This window comes from Rousettus aegyptiacus, unplaced genomic scaffold (genome assembly GCF_014176215.1).
Source record: "Rousettus aegyptiacus isolate mRouAeg1 unplaced genomic scaffold, mRouAeg1.p scaffold_m13_p_17, whole genome shotgun sequence".
Classification (NCBI taxonomy): Eukaryota; Metazoa; Chordata; class Mammalia; order Chiroptera; family Pteropodidae; genus Rousettus; species Rousettus aegyptiacus.
The window spans coordinates 4197985-4213372 of NW_023416292.1; the positions used below are offsets into that span (position 1 = coordinate 4197985).

At 45.2% G+C, this 15388-nt stretch overlaps 1 protein-coding gene and 1 long non-coding RNA gene across 5 annotated transcripts in view; one reads left to right on the forward strand and one right to left on the reverse strand.

Moving 5' to 3' along the window:
* The window catches only part of IL19 (interleukin 19), a 64676-nt gene that overhangs the window by 11505 nt on the left and 37783 nt on the right, over positions 1–15388 (forward strand). For 2 of the 4 annotated variants that reach the window (XM_016129277.2, XM_036234451.1), the window contains exon 2: positions 11423–11613. The gene's annotated coding sequence lies outside the window, so the exon portion shown is untranslated. Of the gene's footprint in view, positions 1–10788; positions 11614–15388 lie in introns of those variants that run through there. The other 2 variants (XM_016129278.2, XM_036234450.1) reach the window with 2 other exon arrangements.
* Positions 3516–12531, reverse strand: LOC118612838. The gene is made up of 3 exons (XR_004955097.1): positions 12492–12531; positions 7619–8097; positions 3516–5774 (listed from the first exon to the last, which is right to left on the reverse strand). It is a non-coding gene; the product is annotated as an uncharacterized LOC118612838 (long non-coding RNA).

Consider the following 15388-nt stretch of genomic DNA (forward strand, 5'->3'; position numbering starts at 1 on the left):
AGCACCACCGCACACAGGCTCCAATGAAGCAGATTCATGGATCCCATGAAGAAAGCTCCACAGAGCAAGTAGACTGAAGACCCACACAACAGAAACACACAGATAGTGCAAGAGTACACATAGGCCACCTCCGATTTAGAAATGCCTGTTTTCTACAGATGTGAAGGGCAACTATTGGTTCTTTCTTATCCTTATGAGTTAAGGAACCCCTTCTTTCAAGGTTCTGCTTCCGAGAAATTCTTGACGAAGCAACTGGTAACTTCTAGAGAGACACTGGGCTCAGACTCAGAGTTGCAGAAGCAGCAGCCCCTCAGGTGTGCTGACCCCCCGAGGATGAGTTCCATGGAGGGCTGGTCATGAGCTGGGACAGGCGGGAACGAGAGTGGATCATCTGGGAGGTCTTAGTCAAGCCAGGTAGAAATCAGGTGTTTAAACTGAGGGTTTTTGACAGGGGCTTTCAAGTGAGGTAAAGTGGAAAGAAACCTCCCAGAAAGGGGTCTCAGGGAGAGAGAGTAGAGTGTTATGGGTGGTGACCAAGACAACTTTGCCCATTTCAAATGTTGCCTAAGGCTGGTCATATGCCCAGTAGAAGAAAGCAGCTTTCTTTTATAAATCTTGTAGATCTTAGTTCCCAAGAACTTGAACTGAGCTTGGTGCTATTTGTAGTATAACTTAGTTGTATTGTAGGATAGGAACATATCGGGATTTATAAAATGAGTTTCTACGAAGACATTGTTTCTGGTTCCAAAAAAGTGACACAAATATCTGTACGTGAGTCAAAAACTATCTGCACTGAAGTATACAAACTTGTTCCTGGTCAAAGGGGCTGCACGATTCAGTCATGTGTTGGGAAGGGGTGATAATGGGGACTTGAGGCTGGGAAGTGGTAGAGGAGAGAGAATAGGGCATCCTTAGAAGGTGTCATGGGTAAACAGGCCTTGTAGTTCTGCCACTAGAATACAGAACCCCATATACACCTCTGCCAAGAAAACCTTATTGTACCTATAAGATGGAAGAAGTATTAAAACTCATGTCCTATTTATGAGCAGAAAAGGGGATAAATGCTTACCATAGTTCTTAGCACATAGTGAGTCCTCAATGTCTAATACTTGGCTATCTTTTAGTTGTACTATGGCTACTATCTAATTACTCTATGACTGCTACAACTACCAGGGCCACTACTATCGGAACAGCATGACTGTTGATACTACTACAATCTTTCTTTCCCTTCTGGGTCTCCTGAAATAACTCTGAAAGTCCAAAGGGCAGTACAAGTGGAGGAAGACTTGATATCCCCATAGATACCTCCTTGAGGGGGCGGGGTCTGCGGGGGACTGATTAGACAGGGCCTTTGATGGAGGCAAATGAGCTGGGGAACAGCACACAGGAGCTTCTGGTCATTATGACCACAGCTGGGGCTTCTGTTTCATTTCATGTAAAATCAGAGGGCTTTAGGGTAAACTGGAGGTGAGGAGGAAGAGCTGTGTTGTAGCAGGAGATCACACGGAGCCAGAGTATAGGTTGTAGTGACTGGAAAGTTGAGGTTGAGCCTGGTGGGGTCAATGCAACAGAGACCTAGGGCTACAGAAATGGTGCGGAGTGTGCTGAGATCTTCCCATTGACTCCACCCTAGCCAAGCTAAAAGCCAAAGGAGATTTGGCCATAGCTGGTAGTTATTGCCATTTCCATTCTAAGAAAAACCAGGTGAATTCTTTATGTGGATTGTTCCTTTCAACCCCCGGTAGCTAGAGAACAGAATGCACTCTTTAAGTCATTTTGAATTTCTCCAGACCAGAGGCTCATTTTCCTGATGAACCAGTTTTATTATCAAACTCCCGTTTGCATTAAACTTCAGTGGCTGTGTGGTGCCTTCAAAACACAACCCAGCCATCTGAGCATGGCATTCATACTCCCGAGTGCCTTTGCAGTCTTCTTTACCACAACTTTTCTGCCCAAGGTTTCTGGCCAAAATGAGGGCTCTCGTCTGCTGTCAGAAGGAGCCCTGTGCTCTTCCCACTCCCTGCCTCCACTTGGCTTTTTCGGCCGGCAGTGACTGCACTGCCCACCCCTTCTACCCAACAGAATCCTTCAGTACTACCTCTTCCATGAGCCTTTCTTTACTAATCTGATCTCAGCGAGCTTTCTTTTCTTTTCCCTTCCCTTCCCTTCCCTTCCCTTCCCTTCCCTTCCCTTCCCTTCCCTTCCCTTCCCTTCCCGTTCTTCTTTCTTCTTTCTATCTTTCTTCTTTCTTTCTTTCTTTCTTTCTTTCTTTCTTTCTTTCTTTCTTCTTTCTTTCTTCTTTCTTTCTTCTCTTCTCTCTCTCTCTCTTCTCTCTCTCTCTCTCTCTCTCTCTCTCTCTTCTTTCTTTGTAAATCCTCCAGTGCTTACAACTGTTCTTGGCCACAGTTGGCGTACTACACCTAGAGTTGTGAAGTGTCCTTTATGTATATGCATTTGAATGTATTTTTGCTTATATATGTATGTGTGTATGTGTATATTTTGTCCTTGGGGCCTGGATATGCCAGAGATAGATAGAGAGGAGGCAGAGTCTAGCTTGGTGTGAATATTTTGCTCATTTTCGCTAACATTCCGGTTTAAGATTCTCAAAAGGTAAAGATCTAGGCCTAGGGAAAGGAGACCTGTTTTAGTTTTAGTTTTAATTCTGTGCAACTATGAAGATGTCTTCCAACTTTAGGGAGCCTCAGTTTTCTGTCTCTGTGAAATGTGGAGACTCTTTTTTTTCCCCCTCCCTCGCAGAAGATCAAAAAGGCTTTTCAATAGCTGAACTATTTTAAGACCACAAAACAGCTAAAGGCATGAAAGAGTTAATTCTTTTGTGGTCTTGTCCTTGATTCGAGGAGGGAGGCCCTGGTACCTTTTCCTAGAACCAGCAGCAGGAGTGGGATCAGGAGTTTCTCCTCACTAGCAGTGCCGCAAACCAGTAAACCACACATCTTCTTCCTGGGCTCCATCCGTCCCATTGCCCCACGCGGTGCGGTCCGTCAGGCCCCACTTTCCTTTCTACCAACCATATTATAGCCATGGAAATTTGCGCTTTTCAGAAAGCTTCCTTCTAAATTCCCCCTCCGCCCGGGGTTCATGGGACTCTTCAGACCTTTCTTCCTGTGACAATGCCTGGGGAAACACACTGGTCTTCAGACCTCTTATTCATCTTCCCAACCCGAAGATTATACGCTTAAGCAATGATCTGTTGAGTGTGAGTGTGTGCTTGTGTGCATGGGGTGTATGTGACTCTTTGCAGCTCTTCTATGACTAACTGCTGCCAGCTGCCTGCTGCCATATAGTATGTGCTTACTATGTGCCATGGTCGTGACACAGTCTGACCCAAGTCCAGAGCCCATGGACCCTGCTCATGTCTCTCGTCAACTACTACTTGGCTTAGTTAGTTTTCCTTTATCGCTTTAATTTCTTACTATGTGCCAACCACTTTGTATTATTTATATTATATTATTTATATTAAACAACCTCAAGAGTTTATCCAATTACTAATTCTATTTTACAGAAGAGTAAAATGAAGCTCAAGTAACTCACCATAGGCATACAGTTGTTAGTGGTTGAGGCAGAATTGTGAACCCAGATTTGACCCTAAAACTTAGAGATTTAAAAAACTCTATGTGTAGCTTTCTATAAGAGCAAGAATTTTCTCAAGGCTGTCATACCTGCTCACTGAACTTCTCTTTTTGGAAACTACAAAACAACTCTACATTCCTTCAAAACCTCATTTGCTTCCCCACCTTGCCTATCTTCCCAATCCATCATTTCAGAAAGCACTGCTTATGTGTCACATCCTCTAAAAGCATCTTCTAGGAAGCCACCCCCAGATTCCAATAAGCCTTAGACATCGGAAATGTCCAGATTAAATCCAAAAGGCTGTTATCCATGTAGAGTATTTTCCCACTCTAACCCTTACATAGGATACTTAAAAAATTTTTACACTAGAAGTGAAGTAGGAGTCACTTGGTCTAGGTCCTTGCTTTTAAGACATGACTAAACAACCCGGCACCAATCCTTGTCTACTCTTTTCTTGAAGTCCTTTACAAAAGATTTCACAATGTCTAATGATCTTAGTGGTCAGAACATTTTCTTCGATCCAGCAAAAACCGTCTCCCGTTTTATTATAAGCCTGTTGCTAGCTTCATGGAATACCAGGGGTCCTAGATCATCAGAACCCTGGTACGTGGTAAACATCTCCATGTGTCCAGGGTGTCAAGGTTTACGAAGTGCCCTCATTCGGTCCTCCTTGCCACCCTAGGAGGTAGGCAAGCCAGATATGAAGATATTGAGACTCAGAGAGATGAGATGATTTGCCCAAAGTCGGATAGCAGAATGCATAGAGGGAAGTGCTTAGAGCTACGAGAGCTTGAGAGAATTTTGGAGTTTATTTTCCAGTTCATTTCCAAATTAACTCTCTCTTTTTACAGACGAGAAAACTGAAGTCCGGAGCCTTTAAGGAACTGGCCTGAGTGTCAGAGGAGGAATTAGAACTTTGGTCTCCTGCTAACCAGTGCATTTTTTACCATAGCACCATACTGAGATGAACAATGTGGCTTCAATAATTTTCAAAAGGTTAAAAGATGTCATTATAACTGAAAGCGATGTATCAATTATATCTTTAAAAAAAAAAAAGCCATAAGGGTGTGGTCCTCCCCACTTCTCTTCCTCTCAGTGTCTCAGAAGATAACATAAGCCCCATGAAATTCCCTCATGGCTGATATTCAGCATCTTTCTCTGAGTGTTGGTCTAAGGACAGACAACAGCAGCCTCCTCCACTGCATTGAAATGCAGATACCTGCCACCTCCCAAATAGATGAGAGGAAAAAAAGAAACCCAGGCTTGGCAACCATAGATGATAAACAACACTGTCTCAATATGGTTCATTGGCAGAATTTTCCCCAGAGCCAACGGCCCGTGTCAGGGCTGTATTTTCCACTCTAGCTACTGTGATTTGGTTGTGGCACACTTGCTTTCTTTCCTTTCGATGGAGACAGACTCTGACGCAGGTTTAGGGCTCTGGCAGGTGTCTGAAGGTTCACTCAGTCCTCTGACACCTCATCCCGTTGGCCCACCTCTCCTCCCTCCCTGATACCAGCTGGGGCAGAAGAAGTTGGAGGTGCTGAAAAGGAGTTAGGGGTTTGTCACCTCCAGAATTCCCTCAGCAGATGCCTACAGCCTGAAGGCAGGGCAGGCAAGAGGGAGGCAAGATCCTAGATTCCACAGGGGGTTCTTCTTAGAACACATTCCAGAAAGTTCAGGATGACTTGACAGATGACGTCTGATGTCCTTCCTCCTTCCTTTTTGCTAAGTTTTTCTCTCCTGTTTGCTGCTTGTGTGCATGAGACATTTGTGAGCCAGAGGGCTTTCTCAGGTCTAGTCAGATGAACAGTGCTTGTCACATCCACCATTACTAAGATTCCAATTAAAGGGCCAGAGTGACCTCTTCCACTTCTTCCTTGGGAAAGAGATTGTTTCTTGAGACAGCTGTAGGACTGGATAGAGAGAACTAATCAATGAACGTGATTTGTTCATTATGAGGGCAATGCCGGGCATATTCCCAGTGGCCCCGCTGCCAGCTGTGTCCAGGGGGTCCCCGCGTTTGCCTTTAGTTCTCTCATACTGTGCTCGGTCCCATCTGTGTCTGTGCTCCATGTGCAGCCATCCTGTGCCTTCTCGTCAGCTTTCTTGGTTTCTAAAGCTTCGGTGTGGTTTCTTCCACCAACAGCTTTACCCTTACCAGTTGCTTTCTTCCCCGCTTCCTGCAAAAACCGCATTTTCTTAAAGGTAACTGGTCAACTGAACACTAAAAATTGGTTATAACTGCAGTTTCTAACCCTCCTAGGAAAACTCCTACAGTGAAAACTGTAATATTGCAGATGGGGTGTCTAAGTAACCGTGAATATTCGTGTGTGTGTGTGTGTGTGTGTAAGAGAGAGAGAGTGCATTCGAGGGCAGAGTGTGGGCAGGCCCTGGGCCTTCCCACACTGGTTGGATGTATCATCTTTTTTGCCCTTCCCATTATGAAAGATGCATAGTGCCAGTCACGGGCACATGCCCGCTTTCTGCAATTGCCCCATCCTGGTAACATCTGTGGCTTTTAAGGATGAAATGTGAAATGCCTTCTCTTTGTTCTAAACTTATGAGAAAGCCTGGAAAAGGGCAGAAAAAGTCTACCCTGGAAATAATATACGACCAAACCCCCGCCCCCACCCACTTCCCAAGTAAATGTGGCTGAGTATTCCTGAGCCTGGAGGCAGGTCTGAGTTCCTCAAATCATCCTTTCCTTCCCCAATCTCAGCTCACTATGGCCTCAGCCCCCTCCCCACCACATTAAAGGCTGTATTTGGTTAACAGGGGTGTGAGCTCTTAGGGCCACCTTAGGAAAAATTGGGGATTGACAGAAACGTGATGGCCCTGGTTGTCTCTTTGAGGACTGGCTTATTCACATTTCCTCCCTTTTGAAGAGCTGTTTTCAGGACTGAGCCTGATATAAGTATCATGCGTTCATTAAAATAAATAATAGAAACAACACAAGGGCTATCCCTCGGAATATATCGGGCACGGTTCTGAATGGTGTGCATATACTAATCTCTTTAATTTTCACAGCAATCCTAATATAGATCTGTGTAATTGATGTCACCTTTTCCATTAGCCCAACTTACAGTTGGGGAACTGAGTTGAGGTGCCCAATCTGAGCACACACAGCTTAGTAAGTGTCAGAACCAGAATTGGAACCAGAATTAGTAAGTGTCAGAACCAGAATTGGCCGGTGCAGCTGCAGAGGCCATGCTCTGTTGTCCCTGAATAGATAGAGTAATGGGGAAGCCAGTTGGCATATTAGAAAAACAATGGGCTTTGAATTCAAAGACATTTTTGTCCCAATTCTGGCCCCGAAGGTTTCTCCTGCGTGGCTTTGGGCAAATGGGAACCACTAAGCCTTGGGTTTCTCTCCAATCCAGAGTCACAATAATACATTTCATAGGGCTGTGTGAAGAAGAGCTGAAATGAACAATTTACAGTTCACAAGATGGTGCCCAGCACTGGAGAGTACCCTGTGTATGTTAGTTTTCTTGTTCTCTTTTCTGTCCCTCTGGCGGGGATGGTTTGCATTATAATGACCGTGAAATGAAGGGCTTTCAGGATCTATTATAGAGTAGATGAGAAAGATAGTGTTGTAGATGTGTTTGTACCCAGGCAGGCCACTGGCAGTCACCAAGGGTGGTTCTGGAGGTGGATCCTGACCAGGCATCTGCAGGTGACTTTTGTCGTCTGAGGGATTTGGGGGCGACTGTTTTAAAAATAATTCGAGGCAACTGGTGATGGCTGCTTCAGGGGTAGCACGTGAGCCAAGTTCCAGGAGGGGAAAGCCATGAATCAGGAGTCATGAAGCAAGACAGGGTTTTCCTTCAGGCCGGCTTTGGTCAGCAAGGTCCCGGTTCCCTTGAGGGATTCCCCGACTGCGTGCCCTGGGGACACACTCTGGTAGATGCTTCCGATTCCTCCATCTGGCCTGACTCACCCCAGCCCCCAGATTGCTCAGACCTTCATCAAGGTGCTTCTTGGAGAGTCAAATAGGACCCCAGCAGACACCCCCATCACCTACCACAAGGCCAGGCTGGCAGCTGAACGAAATAGCGTGCTCTCTCAATTCTGGGAAACGTTGGGCCTTCCTTTCATTCTTCATCTCATATCTGGAACCTCAAAAATAGGAACAACACAAAGGCTGGAAAAAGTAATTATAATAATTATCAATGCTTTCTGAATCTCTGACACCACTCGATTAGTCATAGCCGCAGTTTGGGTAGCTGTGATGGTAATACCTTGTTGGCCTCCGTAACAGTTGGTGATGATTAGCTCATCCAAATGCCTAGCCAGAAAGGACTGTTCCTGCTGACAACACAGAGAAGCTGAGCAGCAGGGGGAGAGTGGGACAGGGCTGACACCAGGTGTGGGTAAAGGCCCTTGGGGTGAAGGCTAATTTTAGTGTACCTGAGTCATGAGGGTGAATTCCCAGGTCAGAGAGCGTCGCTCAGTTTCTCAAAGACATCTACAGGGCTCTTGGGTCATGTCTCCTCTCGATCCCTTAAGTGGAAGTTGGACAATATTCTTCGGCATCCTGCATTCCACATCCAGTTCACTCCTCCTCCTTCAATGTTACCGTCAAGCTACTCCCCAGTTTGGCCACTGGCAGAGACTTCTCATTGGCCACCAGGTCAAGTCTAAATTTATATAAATACTTGACTTTCCCCACATACAAAATAGAAATAAAGATACTAACATTCTTGAAGAGAGGATAAAAATGAAACGACAGATAGAAAGTACCTGGCACAGTGAGTGGCTTACAGTAGGCACTCGACAAATGGTAGTTTATTTCATTCCAGTTTCTCTCTATGGTCTGTCCCATCATATACTCCAATGTCTGGCCTCTGCTCCCTGAAGCACTCACCCTGCCTTCCTACCTCCCCTGCACTCACTGATTGCCGTGCTATTGAGCTCTGGGTGCCCCTCCTACACGAGGCCTCTTCCCACTGCTCCAGCTCTCACTGACATGCCCTTCTCTGAGCCTCTTATATTTCAATCTGGCCTTTGATCATTGCTTCCTTCTTGGATCCTCCCTACTTGTGGCACAAATGCACTCTTTGTCTTCCCATGTAGATCACAGTTTCTCAAGTTCAGGAACCAGGTTCATTATTTCTTTTGATTCCTATGTTCAATAGGTCCCGAGGCAAGCAATAAGTTCTTTAGAAGAGACCTAGGGGGTGGGGGTAGGTGTGTGGCAATGGAAAGTTACCCAAACTGATGGGGAAACCAGCTGGGGCACTTCTGTTTGGGGATTTCCCTGGACCATGTTTCCTGACCTGTACTAAGCCCCTTGCTTTGTCAAGCCGTAATCCTGTGACACTCCCTACTTTCTATAGCCTTTCTTCCCATGTCGCCTGTTTGAATTGGCAAAGGTGCCATGGGATGGAAAATGTCAGCAATCTCAGGGCAAAAGCTATTGAGTGCAGTCTTTGTGGCAGGATGAGGGGCCCCCGAAATCTTGTGCTCTGAAGACCATGCCAGGCCTGCCAAACCCCACCCCCATCTCTCTGTGCCTCCCTGAAGCAATCCTGGCTATCTGAACCAGGCCTCTCTCTTAGTGGGATCTTTTTTCTCTGTGCAAACAACTAAGAGCTAGGGACCAGTCTAGATCTGGAAACATGGGCCAACTGAATGATTTGAAAATTAGAGTAACACCTAGCAGCCAAGGGGTACTGTTGAGCTGGCAACAGTCTAGGGCAGTGGTCTGTTGTTAGAGGGGATGGATGAGTCATCTTAAAGCTGTTGTACCTTTCTAGACCTCGCTCCATCTTCCTGACATATTTTAGTTTCTTTGCATTCAGTGGGTTTATTCTGTCATATACACAGGTTGCCTTCTGCTCTGAGGCTGCTTTACAGGGAACAGTTCTGGGTGATGCTTGGTCGTGGGGGCTCTGACTTTGCTCAGCCCAAACTGATAGACCTGGATTACTCACAGATTAGATGCCTCAGGAGCTTGGCCTATTGCTTCCTACTCATCACTTATTTTCTACTCTACCCAAGCCAACTCACCCTCAGATTCTTCCCTATACTGTAGAATTCTGGAAAGAACTGTAGGGACTAGCTAGGTTAATTCCTTCCTCATTCTAAGGATGGGGAGACAGACCCAGGGCTTAGGAATAACTTGCTATGAACTCATATGACTTCTACACATGGATAGCTGTGTACTTGTCTACCCAGGGATCTGAGCCTGCCCTCAGGTTATTCCCCACAACTCACTCTTGTTCTATCAATTGTGTCTGGATCAATGACTCTCTTCTTTCTACTACCAGTCTTAAACTCACCTTCTCCAAGAAGACTTCTCTGATTAATTCAGTTCATCCTTCACCTTTTATTGAGCTATGTTAATTTTCCCTTATATTGTTATTTTCCTCCATGAGCTCCTGTAGGATTATTTTAACGTGCCCTTTGTCATCCCCATTAGTCTGGCAGCTCCTGGAGGTAGAGTCCATAAGCTTGCTTCCCCCATCATTCTAGGAGCCCCTGAAAGCTACCATCTTCCTCTGCATCTTAGTCCAACTCAGGACTATAAACTCAGAGATGCTTACAGTCCAGTAGGTGGGTAACATTGCCTGATGACCCAGGTCACAAAGTCTCTGTGCTGAGGGTAAGGCTGGGGTAAGACTTTGAGGAAGAAGGCCCTTCACTGATTCCCATGCCGGGATCAGCCTCTAAGAGTCAGGGTTCACACCCTGCAGTGCAGAGGCCTTGTGAACATCCTTGATTTTTGCATGGTCAAGTTAAGTAACTTTTCTGGGGTCACATTGTGACACATTCATTGCCAAACCTATTTCTTTTGTCAAATCAGTCTTTCTTTGTACTTTCTTGCTCAAGCAATGCAGAATTCTAGAATTCTCAGGAAGGAAGGAAATCCATGTGGCGGTGGTGGGGTGAGGGTCAGGCTATATCTTCTCTTAAGTAGAACATGTGGAAGTCAGAGGCACCAAGTGTTTCCCCTTTACCTTTGGTCGCCCATTTCAGCATCCTACACCTCAGAAAGTTTAGTTATTCTTACAAATGTCTAGATATATGCTACAGAAATTTGATACTGCACTCCTCACTGTTTTATCTGCCAGTATAGAAATAAGGTGTCTATACATACATATATATATATAAAATCTTGAAAAATTGTTCTCCAAATTGAAGCACGTAAGTTCCCTAATTTTTTTCTTGCTTAAGGCCCAACCAAGCTTCCGTTGCTACCTTCAAACCAACTCCTCTCACTCACAAACACTAGTAGTTCCAAAGGATGCCAAAGGATGACAGCAGATGGTCATTTCAGGCCCTGTCCTCTCAGGGACCAGGACTCTGGGATATGATGAAATTTGCTCAGAGAGGATGTGGTGGTTTGTAGGAAGCATAACATTCTGAGATATTGGCTCTGGCTTTTTCTCCAAGTGATTTTGAGATGAAGCAATTTCTGAAGAGGTCAAGATAAGAATCTTGGATGTCATCAAGCCCAATCTCTGATTTTAGAGACAAACAAACAGAATTTCAGAGCAAGCGAGTGGCAGAACGGCCGATTAGGGCCACAGACCTCCTGACAGCTTAGGGAACCCAGAATCTTTGCTTTTTGGTAGTGCCAAGTTGGAGTTGAAGGAGGAAGAGGAACACACCTACTGTAAGTTGTAGGGACAGGTGACTTTCTCTGGACCATTTGCTGTCTACTTCTCCCTTACCAGCAGAGTCCCAGGCAGAGTCGAGGTTTCCACTGAGACAAACCTACTGTGCTCCCCAGTCCAGAGCACTGTACTGAGAGGCCAGGGTCTTCGCTCTCTCTTGTAGACCGGCCTCGCCTCTTCTGAAGATTTGGCCTTGCCTTTAACAGCTCTGGGACCTGCCTTGGTCAGTCATAAAATGAGGAGAATCATCCCAACTTCCTTGTCTACTGCTGCAAATACTTTGAATTCCTCAGAGAAAGGAGCAAGGAAGGAGACTTCAACAAGAAGAAGGCATGATCCTCATGAATGTGTGGAGACCAAAGCATTAAAATCCAACAACTATTGGTGTGCAGTGCTGGTGAGTTATAATACATGATGTCCATCTAACAAGTATGTACGGTGCTAGACATTTTTTTTGAATTATTTGCACAATAACCCTGTGAGGTAAGGTCTAATTTTATCTCAGGTTTGCAGAGAAGAAACTGAAAGTCAGAGAGAAAGCTGAAATAACTTATCTAAGTTTCCTCAGCTACGAGGTGGCAGAATGGGGCTTCTAATCCAGACAGCCAGACTCCAAGCTCACGTTCTTAGCTACATTTTCTCCCTAGACCCCAGTTTGAGGTGATATTGCAAGATGCATTTTGAGTCTCCCTCAAAAGAAGGGATTGTGTGACCTGGGGGAGTGAGAAAGGGGGTGATCTGTGAGACATAGAAGTAAAGGAATCAAGATTTAATAATTTGGGAATTGCTGGATTAAAGGAGTGGCAAGAAGTGGGGGCGGGGGGACTCATTTCTCTCCTTCTCAAGCAGCCGAGCTCATGTTCCTCTCTAGGCCAAGTGTTTCATCCAACTTGCCCTCTCTAGCTGTATAGAAGCCCATACTGCATCACCTCTATGAGGAAAGTGTACTTTTGTAGAACCACAATCCTCTGGAGACTTCAATTTTTATGGAAATGACAAGGACAGAAGATGAAAAGTGAAGTTTAAGTTCGAGCTCTGTACCCCCCTCCTCAAATCAATTTTCTGGGAAAATAATAACCCTAAAGCCTCAGAGTCTCTCACTTGCATCAGCCCTTTCCAAAGCCCCGAACCTGGTATTATGTTAGTAGTTACATATATATTTTAAAGAGAGCTCTCCCTTGAACTGTATGTGTCTCAGGGCCCACCACATCTGGCTGTGCCCCTTTCCCACCCAATCAGCCAAATGTCAGTCTCATAACCCTCTGAGAAACATACCCGACCTCTCCTTCTGGCCGTCCCACACAGTACAAGCCTTGATTGAAGGTGTGATTTGGCTCAGAGTAGTTGGGTTAAGTTTTTGTAAAGAGGTTGCCACATGTGCACTTTTGCAAACCTCAAATCCACCACCAGAAGGTGCGAGCTTAGTGATGATGACTTTCTTTGTAATGATGACTCTCTACGATTTTTCTCCATAGACAGATGCTCGCATGCACTGACAGGATTCCAAGAGGATATAGAGAGGGGGCATTTATTTATAAATTTGTGTGTTCCTCACCACCCATAGGTGTGGACAAATTGAAGCACACATGTATGCAAACACTTTTGAACTCTCTTCCATGGGTGAATTGATTCTGTTACAGGGACCTTGGCTGTGAAGTCATTCTCTGGGACCAGGGATGTTTGTAAGACTGGTCTTCTAGTGAACTGAAGGAAAAAGGAGGTATTTATTGAAAGGAGCCTGTGTGTCTCAGAAGAGCTATGAGCAGGAGCTGTTGCAGGTCACTGAGGAGCTAGAATAAGAAGCAGAAGTCATCAGAAAGCCAGTCCTCTGCCTCTTACTCGCTGAGGCCACATGGCTACTTTTTTTTTTTTTTTTTGCCTTTTTAGTACCCCTGCATCCTGCTCTCTCCCCCAGACCAGCAATCACTGCATCTCTGAGCAGTTTACAAAAAAACCACAACAGCACAGCTTCAGAGGTCGCTTGTCTTTCATTCAAGGGACAAGCACAAGCCGATTAGTGATCTGAAGTATCTGATCCCAATTCCTGGGAGACTAACAGCTCAAGCCCAGGTCAGGTGTCACCCTTCCAATCAGCTACACCCAGGGGCCAGGGTCAGGAGGCTACCAGGGTCAGACTGGAAAAAAGATCAAAAATGGTTTGTCCTATCGGAAGACATTGACCAATACTACGGAAGAAGCAGCCCTCTCCTGAGCACCCACAGCGCGTTATCTGCCCTTCTTTCGTGGCACTCATTGCTTCCTTCCTTGTGTTCATATTGCTTTTATCCTCCTTCCCACGTTTCTATAAGCTTCGTATTTGTTTATCTTCATATATGTTACAGTTCGTGCAAAAACATTTGCTCGATAAATATTTGAAGTCGTGATACTCTTCAAATGAATTAATTTTTGGGAAATCAAACAACTTGGCCAAGTCTTTCATTTCATCACATTCTCTTGAGTTGATGAAATTCAATTAATTCAGCCAATTTTTATTGAGTGCCTTCCACATATTAGGCACTGCCCTGGCTATGCAGAGGCTACAATATTAAACAAGACAAAGAAATTCTTTATCCCGTTGAGCTTCTGACTTAGTGGTGAAGACCATCAATAAACAGTGTTCACTGTGAACTCGACTATATGCTGAGTGCTAAAGCTAGAGATGTGTCCATCTCCAGCACTGCCCCGAAGGAGCTCAGTTTCCCCAGGAGTCACAGGCACTCATCACATATGTCATTGCACAATGGGACAGTGCTATGAAAGGAGGAGAGTGAAATGCCATAAGACTTCGAAGAGAAAGTGATTTACTACCTAGAGAAGAATTGGGTAGCTGAGAGAGATTTCACTGAGAACTGTGATGCATGACTAAATTAAAGGGTTAGTAGTTTACCAGGGAAAGAGTGAGTTGGGTATGTGAATGTCTGTGTGTTTGGGGGTAGTGGGCAGAGGAAAGGAACCAGGAGTGATGGTGATCGGACCCTCCCAGACAGGCACATGCAAAGGAGATTTCAAGCACTGTGAAAGAGCTGCTCTGTCTGGAGCATGGTGAGACATTCAGTGTGTCTGGAGTACAAGGAACATGGCGGCAAAGAATGGCGAAAGTGGCTGCGACTTTTCCCACGCTTGTGGGCTGAGCCCAGGAGGTGATGAGTAAGAATTGACAGTTAGCTGCCTGGTATCTGAAGGGCCATAATGTTGGCTACTTTAGTCATGGGGCCAGGTAGAACCTGGAGACCAGCAACAGTACCTTGCTAGGAACATCTTGTAGAAGGCCCTAAAACGAGGCATTGCACTAGCCCTGTGGTTGTTGACTTTGGGCTCATAGAGGGAGATGGCTGGATGGTAAGATAAAATTTTCACTCACAAATTGTGACCTTCCTCAGAAAGTACCAAATCTTTCAACTTTTACTCCCTTATGAGTGAAGCGGGATTTTCTAAATTTTGCAATTGAATTTAAGAAATCGAAAGAAAAGTTTATTTTTAGTTAAAAAAAAAAGAAAAGGTCAGCAGAAGGGGGCTCTATACCCACATGCCCTTTGAGTTACAATTCTGTAGCCCATGGCCCCTTAACTAATGATACGATGAGGACTAGAGATAAATGACTTCTAGAGATTGCTCCTGACCTGTCTTCATCTCCTCCCTACTCCAGGTTCACCTGCATCCATGCTGGTGCTCCCATCAATCTCAGATGTTTGGGGTCTGGGGTAGTCTTAGACAGCCTTTTCCCTCTTCTCGTCTGTCAAACACTACTCATCCTCCAGGCCCACCCAAAGGTCCTTGTCTCTTTGATGTCTTCCCCTACCCATTTGACCCAAGAGCTCCCTCTTCTGTACTCTCCCCGCACTTTAGACTTAACTTCTGTTGCTACTCTTACTCCCTATTATTACGGTTTATTTGTTCTTATGTTAAGTCGATTGAATTTGTTGAGGTCAGGAACTAGACCTTATCATCTCTGTATCCCTTGGCACTAGCAATATGACATATAATAGACTATCAATAAATACTCTATTTGTTAATGAAGGGTGGTTTATCTGGGCTTTTGTCCTTTCAGGTTGGGTAGTATGAAGATAGCTTTGGGAAAAATTCCAACAAACAGGAAATGGAGAAGGAGCATTCCAAGCGGAAAAAGCAGTATGAGCAAAGGCACCAAGGTGGGAGAGCGTGGACAGATACGG